This window comes from Penaeus chinensis, chromosome 27 (genome assembly GCF_019202785.1).
Source record: "Penaeus chinensis breed Huanghai No. 1 chromosome 27, ASM1920278v2, whole genome shotgun sequence".
In the NCBI taxonomy this organism is placed as follows: Eukaryota; Metazoa; Arthropoda; class Malacostraca; order Decapoda; family Penaeidae; genus Penaeus; species Penaeus chinensis.
Genome location: NC_061845.1, coordinates 21,192,629 through 21,205,128, shown reverse-complemented (window position 1 = coordinate 21,205,128; position 12,500 = coordinate 21,192,629).

The window sequence follows — 12,500 nt, the reverse complement described above, 5'->3', positions numbered from 1 at the left end:
ATGGTGTCAATTCTACGTAGTTTATTGTTTACATTACTTTTGATTAATCTGGAAATACAGATGAAGTCCAGAGGAGATAATCCAGTTTTTAACAGAGATAGATAGTCATTAAGCTTTTAAGTGGTTACAGTTTATTTTTTTGTTTGCGAGGTGATGTCCCGGCTGAGAAGTACACGGCACCAAGAACGATACGTCTGGGTATGTGTAAATAAGGGGTTGTGAACACGGAAATTGACAAAATTAGGTATTACATCATAATGTTTACAAAGATTAAGGAAACGGGTGTCTTTTTGCAACTTTTTCGAGCGGTAGGAAAGCTTCTCGGTTCTTCTGAAGGTGTTGAGTGTCGTCCTGCCATTCTTGTTTCTTATATATTCTGTAATAGGTTTGCCACTCAGGTGTCGTATCGTGAGTATGAAGAGGTAGACTAACACACTCGTGAAGAATTTCATCATTATTTTAAACGTTTCAAAGGTATGAACTAGACCTACATCATCAGTAAACTGTCAAAAGAACCATTAAAAAGTCAGTTAGACAATTTTTTTTTTTTTTTTTTTTATTTAAGTTAGCTTTTGATAGGCGAAATTCGTTGCTGTTACTAAATAATTACCCTTAAATTAAATTCAGTTTTGTCTCTACCAACACCAACAATATATCCAAATTTCTAAAACAACCTTTAACATGTTCTAACGTAGTGTACTTATTTACCTGTTCTTGCTGCCAAGTTCGGTACGTGGGATCTACCTCACGATGGTTACGACATCGCATCCTAGAACACAAAGGCAAATCCTTCAGGACTAGCCTTCCGCTGAGCAAACCATCTTTCTCGGCAATAAGAGAACACTCTCTACTTCACTCACACCCTTTTTCCAACACAGATTTCAGTATTTTATCTTCCCATTCCTCCCGTTCAGACCTTTTCATCTCGGAATCCTTATACATATAGAAGATGAAACCCGAACTCAACAATACAACCACCGCAACAGCCTTATTTACCCAATAGGCCTTCCCTCTCACCATCACCCACTTTGGTTAGTTTTGTACCTTTTTGATTGTAATAGTATTTTGTTTCGCTGTATATATGTAATGTCATTCCATTTATATGTTTATATTATATGTCGTTCTTTTTTATGCTTTCATTACTTCTATGTATATATTGTTCCCATTTATCTTGCGTATTTATATATATATAAATAAATGCATATATATATATTTATATGCTTATATATATGCATATATATGCATATATATATATATATATATATATATATATAAATAAATGCATATATATATATATTATATGCTTATATATATGCATATATATATGTATATGTATATGCATATATATATATTTATATATATATATATGCATATTTATATATATGCATATATATATATATATATGCATATATATATATCTATATATGCATGTATATATATGTACGTATATATATATATATATATATATATATATATATAAATATATATATGCATCTATATATATATATGTATATATATATGCACATATATGTATATATATACACACATATAAATATGCATATGTATATATATATATATACATATACACATATATATATATATATATATATATATATATATATATATATATATATGCATATATATATATATGCATATATATATAGGCATATATATATACCTATATATATATATATATATATATATATATACATATATATATATGACTGCCGCGAAGGTCCAGTGGTTAGAGCACTGGGCTCCGACCCTCGTGCTCCCGAGTTCAATTCCCAGTCGCGGCGGTCGTAGAAATGCCTTCGCTCTGACCTCCGGCCTCGAGCCCGAGAAAACGATATATCGCCTTGAGAAGTCAAACGCAGGTGTCGTAGGGGAAGTCACCGCCGTGGCACAGGTGTTAGCGCGCCGAACCGCGGTTGATTAGGAAGGGCGTCCCATCAGGCAAGGCTGACACTGCCATATATAACCTTTCAATAGTGAATTGAGAGAGGCCTATGTCCTGCAGTGGAATGAATGGCTGTTGAAAAAAAAAGAAAAAAAAATATATATGCATATATATATATGTATATATATGTATATATATGCATATATATATATATATATATATATATATATATATATATATATATGCATATGTACTTTATATATATATATGCAAATAAATATATATATATATATATATTATATATATATGCATATATATACACACATATAATCATATATATTTTATATATATATGCATGTATATACATATAATAATATATATTTTATATATATATGCATATATATATATATATATATATATATATATATATATATAAATATGTTTATATATATATGTGTGTGTGTGTGTGTGTGTGTGTATGGCCGCATTTATCCTTCGCTTCCATTCCCGGGGGTCCCTGATGGGGAACCTCCACGCAGGCCCTCGGCCCATCTTTAGCTCCTTGCGACGGCCAAGACCTCCTAGGTCGTCGCACGGGCCTCCTCCAACCAGGATTGTGTCAGAAAGAGGCAACCTGTTGGGCAAGCACTTGATATAGAAGGCATCAACGAAAGTCCAAAGCACATGATAGCGTCCAGGTTTCGCTGCCATAGAGCAAGTTAGAGACTAACTGCTGGAGGGTTTACCTGGTACAGCTGCTCAGAATACTCAGCCCAACGTATACAAACAAAAACATGATCTGAGATGATCTGTTCATCCACCGAAGTGACTGAAGTCACCTACGAGGAGGGCTTGGGGTTCAGTTTTCTCAGGGCTTGGTAGACAGGGTGAAGGTCTTTTACTTAGAAATGGCCTTCAACCTCCTCAGCAAGGTTCCTGATGAGCAAATCCTGATTGCCATTCAGTCGAGCTATGTGACATGCACCTGTAGCTTCCAGTGTCTCTGTGAGATGAATTTCTGCCTTGTCCTCGGGTATTTGCCAATGAACTCATGCCCTGCATCGAGTGTTAAAGGACTCCCACCAAGCTACTGGGTCTGTCTGGTTTTTGAATTCTGTGAACTGATCACAGACTGCCATGGCAAATATCAAGGCACGGTTTTCTTTCCTCAATCTGTCGAAATGAAACACCCTGGTTTGGCCACTGGAGAGATGGGGAATTTTAAAGTGGACCCTTAGGGTAGCCACAATCAGTCTATGGTCAGTGTCACAGAACTCGGCATTCTGGTAAACCCTGCAGTTCTGGAGGATCCTCCAGTGAGTGCTGACAAGAATGTAATTGATATTTTTGACTACACTGGAGCACTGATACCAGGAGCCAGAAATCCTCAATCTCTGGGCCCTAGCCATTCTCGCTACTGAGATCAGCTCCTAAGCCATGGGGACCGACAGACATCTCGTAGACAGCACGATCACAACTGGATACCGCATTGAAATCGCCCAATACAATGCAAATATCTGGCCTGGAACATTTGTCTGCAACAGATGTGAGTTTGTGTAGAACGACTCTTTCTCATCAAGTTTACAAACATCGGTAGACCATACACAGCAATAAAAGACATGAAGCTGTAAGCATGCTTCAGTCTCATTGCCATGATATGCTTGTCAACCGGTGTTACCTCTACTAGCAAAGGCTGAAGTCGGCTAGGGATCCTTCCTGGAGATGGTGTCTATTGCCTCAGCTCAATCAGCAGTAGATGTACCCAGCCATACTGATCATGCTGCTGGCAGGTCTTCTCACCTCCAAGAGGGTAGCCACTCCCAGCTGCTTCAGTTCCCTCGATAGAACGGGTAATCACTCATCCTGCTGCAAGGAAAGGATCAGGGTGATCAGTGGCAAATTTCGAATTTCCCAAGATTGACTCCAAAAAAATACAAGATCGACCAAAAACCCCAAGATAAAAAAAGACAAAAGAATAAATAATTGCCATTAAAAAAAAAACTAATTTGAAATAAAATGAAATCTTACCTTTCAGTATTACTTTAGGTATACACAGGTTGGAGGTTCATCTGTTTCGCTCTCAATAACATCCTCCACAGCTGGATGCAGTGTTGCCACCCTCTCCTCTTTGCCTTGTCGTACTCGCTCAGCACACCTCCGGTAAGACTGCCCACTTTTTACGTCTCTGATGAGGGAACTTGATGGTTGCTAACTTGCCATTGATAGCAGGGTACCTCTGGACAGCTGATCGCTTGTTTAACAAGAAGACTGTTTGACGAGGTGGACATGTAGAACTGTTTCTTTGCTTTCTTTTTATCATATTGAGCCACAAAAATACCCGCGTCCACACATGCAGACAAATGTGGCAGAGCTAGCAGGCCGCAAATGAATTTTGACAAACAGTCAAATCTCAGCTCGTTGTTCCCATCCTTCACTGATTTCAATTCAGCCCAGAAAGTAGTTCCCTTCTTGTTAAGATTTCTCAGTGTTTCTTTTGCATGTTGGAAGTCCCTCCACTGATCTTGAAGGACGTCCAATTCTTCCACCTTCACAAACATTAGAAAATGGAGACTAATTTCACGATATAATTCTTTTGGATCGATGATTGTTAATAAAGAAAGCACACACTGTCGCCATAAAAAGTGAGCCTTTTTTTTCATCTGCATGCACAGTTCTACCAGAAACTTTCGGCAGTCGTGGCGAAACTTTTTGTCTTGGTTCCTTGATTAGCAATGCTGCACACCTGCCACCAAGGTTAATTTCACTGATAGCTTTGTACAAAGAATCATTTCTTGGGTCAGTGAGAGCTAACTCTTTGTTGGCTACTACTTCATCACGAACAAACATTCCCATAATACTCCTGTACACATCGAAAATTGTTGTGAAAAGTGATGCAAGTCTGAAATATTCCGACTGAAATCCAGTATTCATTATGTACACTTTAGGGAGGATATAGTTAAAGAATAACAGCATATGCTTGGTTTCAGGAGTAATCATAGTCTTGTATATCATAGCAGCTCCATCAACATTATTTTTTTCTGCTTCACTTTGGAAAAAGTTGGAGTGCCTCCCATTGTTCGAGTATTCTGGCTATGACTTGTGGTCTTGAAAGCCATCGAGTCTCTGATAATTATAGGAATTTGTGCTTGGGGGCATGGCCAATGTCCTGGATCATTTTCAGGTAATTTTGATGCTTACTACTGCTTGCAAAATAGCAACATACATTCCTTACAGATATTTCAAGCCATGCGGGTTAGTGTTTCCTAGCATGGCTTGAACACAAAGCAAACGACAGACAGACGCATTCCAGTATGAATACAGATGGACAATCCTTTTTAAGGAGTGCCTAAAACCCTTTGTTGGCCCCTAGTATAGTGGAACAGTTGTCACTACAGAATCCAATAACGTTCTCCATAGTTATACCTTTACATTTTAACAGTTCTATCACTGACTTATTGAGTCCTGCTCTTCCGTTTTCTACTTCAATGATATCCATTAGTGCATAAGTACCTTTACACTTTTGTCATAAAACCGCACCATCACTGTAAGTACTTGCGATACAGATGCTTCAGTACATTTATCTATTATCAGTGAAAACCATTTTTCACAGTAAACAATTGCTACCCACTGTTTCTCTTCCCATGCAATGTCGTCTTGCATCAAATATAATTTGTTTTGTTCTATTAGCTTTCAGATTATGCGCCACTTCACATTTTGGGAAACATTTATTTCATGGTTTCCATCAGATGATCAACTTGCCTGAAGGGCACTCCATGTTCGAATACATACCCTGTCAATAAAAGTTCAGCTTTGGAAACTTCCTCCTCTTGATCATCTTTTTTTTTTTTTTTTTTTTTTTTTTTTTTTCCAGATAGGACTGAATTCTACTAACACTTCTCTTAGGATTATAGTTTTTCACGTGCTTTGCAGAAGCTTTATGTTGCATGAGAGACAATTTGTTACAGTTCTTTAACTTGCAGTTGCACACACTGCAGACCGCTGATGACTTATCATTCAGATCTTGTTTAACCCACGAAAAGGGTAACAAGACCCCAGTTATGCAAGGTCAAATTTGAGTCTTAAATCGTGAGCCCCGCAAAAACTACACCGTGTGCGTGTGGAAGGAGCACTGGATGCTGCTGAGGCTGGCCGCCAGCCATGCTGCCCCATTCGGGTCTGGATCTGCATGTGTTTTGTACACGTAATATGCAGTCAATATAGACCTTTGCTGTGCATGTTTATGCATCTTTACTTAAAAGAGATTCCTAATGGGAAATAAGTATCTACTCACGGAGTAGAATCATCCTTCATCTCATGTAATTATATCCCCACTCTTGTCATATTTAGGAGTAGGATCACTACCCATTATTTACGTAATCCTTACCCAAATCTTAACCTTCCACCCATCCCCAGTCCTTACCCTAAACGTAACCTAACCCAGATCATAATCCTGTCCCAATCCATTAAGTCCCGCGAGCGCACCCCCTGGCCCTGCATACTAGGTCGTCCAAGTGAGGGTCCTCTGCGGGTCCCTTGCTTGAAACTTGACTTCCTCCATCAGGAGCGTACCCACATGAGGGATCTAGAAATCTGGGTTTCTTGAACTCTTGAATATAAAAAAAATCATTATTTCATCCACAATTGAACGCCGTGTCTGTTACGCTATGTATCACAGTTTCACGCTGCCCCGTTCGGATCTGAACGTGTCCATTACACATATATGCTGTCTGTATAGATCTGTAACGTTGTATGTGTTTATGTAAAACTGTGTTTTTTTACTCAAGAAATTCCTAATGGTAAATAAGTATTATCTATTACATTAATATGAACTTCACTCACACACACACACACACACTCACTCACTCACTCACTCACTCACTCACTCACTCACTCACTCACTCACTCTCTCTCTCTCTCTCTCTCTCTCTCTCTCTCTCCCTCTCCCTCCCTCCCTCCCTCCCTCCCTCCCCCCCTCTCTCTCTCTCTCTCTCTCTCTCTCTCTCTCTCTCTCTCTCTCTCTCTCTCTCTCTCTCTCTCTTCGATCAGGTGAATTCACTTCCCCCACCCAGGGTCGTACCCAGAAAGGGGGCCTAGAGTCGTAAGCCTGTATACAACCTCTGAATATCAAAATTCATCTTCTCAATCCCAAAGATTTTAGCCTGATAACACAACAAATGACAATGCATGGCTCCATAATTTACTGAGTTATGCAACGAAAAAAAATCAAGAGGCTTTTCTAAAATTCACTCAAATTTCTGCGTATTTTTATATTTAGGCTCTCCAAGGAAAATCCTGGGTACGCCACTGTCCCACAATTGCTACCCCTTCCCTTAATCTGCTGCACACCCCTTGCGTGCCTTTCCATCCTCCATTTCATCTACAGATCGACGTGAGCTGACTCCTCCCTTACCCCTTCTGTAGTTCCTCTGCTGTCACTTTCACCAAACTAAACATACTGCTGGCGGCCCGACGCTTGACTTTTAACAATTTGAAGGTTTTGGCCAATGGATTGATACTAGTTAGAAAAAATAAGTACAGATTATATATATATATATATATATATATATATATATATATATATATGGTATAAAAACCCGTTGCCTTTCCTCTCTCTGTCTTATACCCCCTCCTCTTCCTTGCCTCCTCAGACCTGAAGATGGAATCCAGGTGGATTCCGAAACTGTAGTCTCTTTTTCAAATAAATCTAGTTTTACAGTGTGGGTTTTTATACCATAGTATCAACACGGTAGTGTGTTTTCTCCTTTTCATATATATATATATATATATATATATATATATATATATATATATATATATATAGACATGCACATACTCGTAGATACGTAGCTAAGACAACTCTTCAAGATAAAGTTCGACATGAAATATCCCAGATGAAGTGTGAAATCCAAAGATCTTGGGTAAAATCCCAAGGTCTGGTCGCCCTGGAGAGGATGTTCCAAGTTCCTACCCGGATTGCTCACCTGAGGTTAAGCCGCAGGCAGTCGCTCCGGGCGGAGGCCACTTCTGCCTCTGCCGCCGACGCTGCCCCAGGTAAAGGAGGGCGGCGAACTGTGGGTCCAACGTCTGCCTGTGGGGCTCCCTTTGGCGTTGCCCCAAAGGCCTCATGCTGGGTTGGCGCCTGCCAGAGTGTCGGCGGGACGAGTAACTCCCGTTCCCTTCGATACTCCCAGGGGTGAATGTTGGGGTGCAGCCCCATGTATATATGTATATATACATGATATATATACACATAATATATATATATATATATATATATATATATATATGTATATATATACATAATATATATGTATATATATTTATTTATTTACACATGTATGTATATATGAACATATATCCATATATAGATATATTTATATATATATAAATATATATATATATATACATATATTCATAAATATGTGTATGTGTATATATACATACATATATATGAATAAATGAATATATATACATATATATATATAAATAAATATATATATACATATACATATATATTATGTATATATGCATATATACACACATATATGTATATATATACATATATAGTATGTATATAAGTATATATATGTATGTATATGTATATATACATGATATATATATATGTATATACTTATTTATTTATATATATTTATATACAAATATATGATACATATTTATACACACACACAGACACACACACACACACACACACACACACACACACACATATATATATATATATATATATATATATATATATATATATATGAAAGGAGAAAACACTCTACCGTGTTGATACTATGGTATAACAACCCACAATGTAAAACTAGATTTAATTGAAAATGAGACTACAGTTTCGGAATCCACCTGGATTTATCTTCAGGTATGAAGAGGGGGGGGGGGGGGGTTTGGTTTGCGAAGTTCTAGCTTCGCCCGGGCCTTCTAGATGTGGCCCGGCCTGTGTCAGCTTTTTACGGCTATCTCATTGAGTTGTCTGACACTCGGTGCTTACCGTGGCGGCGGGATTGCCAGCAAGCGCTCCTGCCGCCATGGTGTAAGCATTTCGCATAGCCTCTTTACCAGCACGACGGCTGTTGTGGGCGGTCCATGTCTCAGGAATTGTGTATGGTTACAATTTTCTAGGTAGTGGACTAGTGTGGCGTTCGGCTCGCCGCAGTGCTTGCAGCACCATTCATCGCGTTCGATTGTTTGGATAATCTGCCATGCACAATGGTAACCTAGGCGCATTCTGTGAAGAATGACTTCGGTACCTCTGTTGCTTACTTCAGAGAGTGCCAGTGGTTCACAGCCTGTGGCGTCTGAGTACCAGCTGGCCGAGGGGGAGGTTCTCGTTTCCTCTCTGTGGAGCTGCCGTAGGAAGGTACGACCGACCAAGGCACACTTCTCCATAAGTAATTTTCGGCTCGGTTTTATTGTCATGGGATTTGGGGGCATACCCCTGCCAGCGACGGCTAGTCTGTCAGCAAGCTCGTTCCCTCTGATGCCGATGTGGCTTGGGACCCAGTTGATGATAATTCTTCTACCCTGAGCAAGAATTCTCTGTGCCATTGTGAGAATCGTGGTCAGTAGGTAGATGTTGTCTGTGGGTGAGCTGTGCTGAAGACAGTCAATGGCTGCCCTGGAGTCTGTGTGTATGACCACGTGTCCTTCCCTTAGGGACGCGTGGCCTAGGGCTCCCATGATTGCAACTGCCTCTGCCTGTAGCGAGGAGGCGTTGTCTGTTACCCTCATGGATCGCGTGGCATCCCTAGCTGCAAAGCCGGCGCCTGCAGTGTGGCTCAAGGGATCGACCGATCCATCCGTGTAGTATGTTCTACTACCCGGAGGAGTGATGGCTGCAATGACCCTGTGGGCTTCTGCCTTTAGGCTAGGCATGGGGTATAGGCTCTTTTTCATGGACAGGCTCATTATGTTGAACTCTATCAGGCTCAGTTCCCACGGCGGGGCTTCGGCAAAGTCGGGGTGGGGGGAGTCCATGCCCTTAGCAAGAAGCTGTTCTTTGAGCTGATGGCGTATCAACACCCTGGCTGTATGAGACAGCCAGGAGTTGTTTGCAACGAGCTCGTTGTCTTGTTCTAGGCATCTGACTAATTTTTGTCTTAGGCTTGTGTTCCTGGGAGCCTGGATGACCTTTGACAGGAATTGTGTTGCCGTTAGATCGATTCGTGAGTCCAGGGGGAGAAGGTTTGCCTCCATCAGGAGGTTGAGGACCTTCGTCCACCTCGGGGCACCCAGAATGATCCTGGCAGCTTCATTTTGGACTGTTTCTAATTTGTCTGTGTGCTTTTTCTTTGCAGCAATTAGAGCGACTGAGGCATAGTCCACAATGGGCCGGACAGCATGTACATAGAATGATCTTAGTACTTTGTGTCTGGCCCCTATGCGTCTCCCAGTCATTGCTCTCATGACGGACAGTCTTGCTTTGGTTCGGTCAACCAGGTACTGGACCTCCTTATGGAAGGAGAGGGTCCGGTCTATCCTTACCCCAAGGTATAGGTAGTCCTTGACCCATTCTAATTCCACTCCCTGGATTTTCAGTCTTGTGCCTCGAACTCTCTGTCTCAAAGCCATGGCTTTGGATTTGGCAGCAGAGATCTTTAGTCCTGTCCTACAACACTCCTCTGACACGAGGTCCAGACAACGCTGGGCTTTATTCTGGCTGCGTGGTCCAGTGGAGGTATGAAGAGGCAAGGAAGTGGAGGGGGTATAAAACAGAGGGAGGAAAGGCAACGCGGAGACACGGGGCAGGTGAGGACAGACGGACGGAAACGAAGGGAGGTCAGATCAGGTCGGAGGGTCGGGCGGACTGTGTGAAAGGTGGCCGGGATACGAGAGAAGGCGGAGGATGTGGGAAGTGAGGAGTCTGTCAGCAGGAGAAGAGCCGCTTTTCAGGTTGAAATTAGGCAGCAGCTTTAGTAAGGAAGATTCCACCAGTCTGCGGGCGTGGACGTCAGCGGAAGGAAAGATAATTCGCGCCGCTGACATAAGTGTCTCCACGTTGCCTTTCCTCTTTCTGTTTTATACCCCCTCCTCTTCCTTTCCTCTTCAGACCTGAAGATGGAATCCAGGTGGATTCCGAAACTGTAGTCTCATTTTCAATAAATCTAGTTTTACATTGTGGGTTTTTATACCATATATATATATATATATGTGTGTGTGTGTGTGTGTGTGTGTGTGTGTGTGTGTGTGTGTGTGTATGGGTGTGTATATGTGGGAGTCTGTGGGTGTGAGTGTATGTGTGTATGTGTGTGTTAGCACGCGCGCGCGTTTGTAGTAATTCTACTTATTCTACGTAAAAATAAACCAGATTATTTGTTCTCTATATTCCATATAAGTTTCATATTAATCGGCAATATTTGATATTGCTATCGCCCGAGGTCCATAGAAATTAATAATGTCATATCAATGATTAATTTGGATGAATATATAATACCTGCTGTGTGTCCCTTCGCTACTGAATATAGAACGACAATAGAATCAGTTATTAATCACTTCAATGTGCACGGTTTACACTAGCCTTTATTGTCATTTAATCTCACCTGTGAATATAGGAACGAGATACACAAGATTAAATTATTATATCTATTATTTAGTCATTAATCATACGGTAATAATGAGTCCCAAAGAGAGCAATACCTGGATGATACAAATTTTGAGGGAAATGTAGTAGGAGCGACCTTTCTCACAACAAAACGTGCAGTGAGACAAAGTAAGCTCAAGGTACAATTTACTCCTCACTATTTCTCAAAAAGAAACCTGGTCGAGAACGAGTTATGAGAATTTTGATCTTTACGGCAACAAATTCCGCTCCGAACATCTGGTTGCAGTGCGAATAATGGAATATTTTCCCGAGCTCTGTCGGACACTAAAGCATAACACGATTCATGGGTCGGAGTTCGAAGCTTTAGAGTGCCTGGATTTTCTGCCATTATTTGTCTCTGGGATTCGTAGCAAAATTAAGTGGAACTGGTTCGGCTAGGTCTATCTATATCTATATTTATGTCAATATCTATATCTCATATACGAACACACACACACACACACACACACACACACACACACACACACACACACACACACACACACACACACACACATGTATGTATGCATGTATATGTATGCATGTATGTATGTATGTATATATGTATGTATGTATGTATGTATGTATGTATGTATGTATGTATGTATGTATGTATGTATGTATGCATAACATATGCATACACACACACACACAGAGAGAGAGAGAGAGAGAGAGAGAGAGAGAGAGAGAGAGAGAGAGAGAGAGAGAGTTTTAAAGTTTTAAGTTTAGTTTGATTCCATTTGTTACAATGGATATTCTTGGAGTGACATAGTGTCTGTTTCATTTTGCTTCTAATTAATCCCCTGTGTGCAAGGAATGGCCGGGGTTACCATCCACTGGCGGCGAGGGATTTGAACGCAGGTCAGCAAGATTGCACCACACAGCACACACACACACACACACACACACACACACACACACACACACACACACACACACACACACACACACACACACACAGAGAGAGGGAGAGAGAGAGAGAGAGAGAGAGAGAGAGAG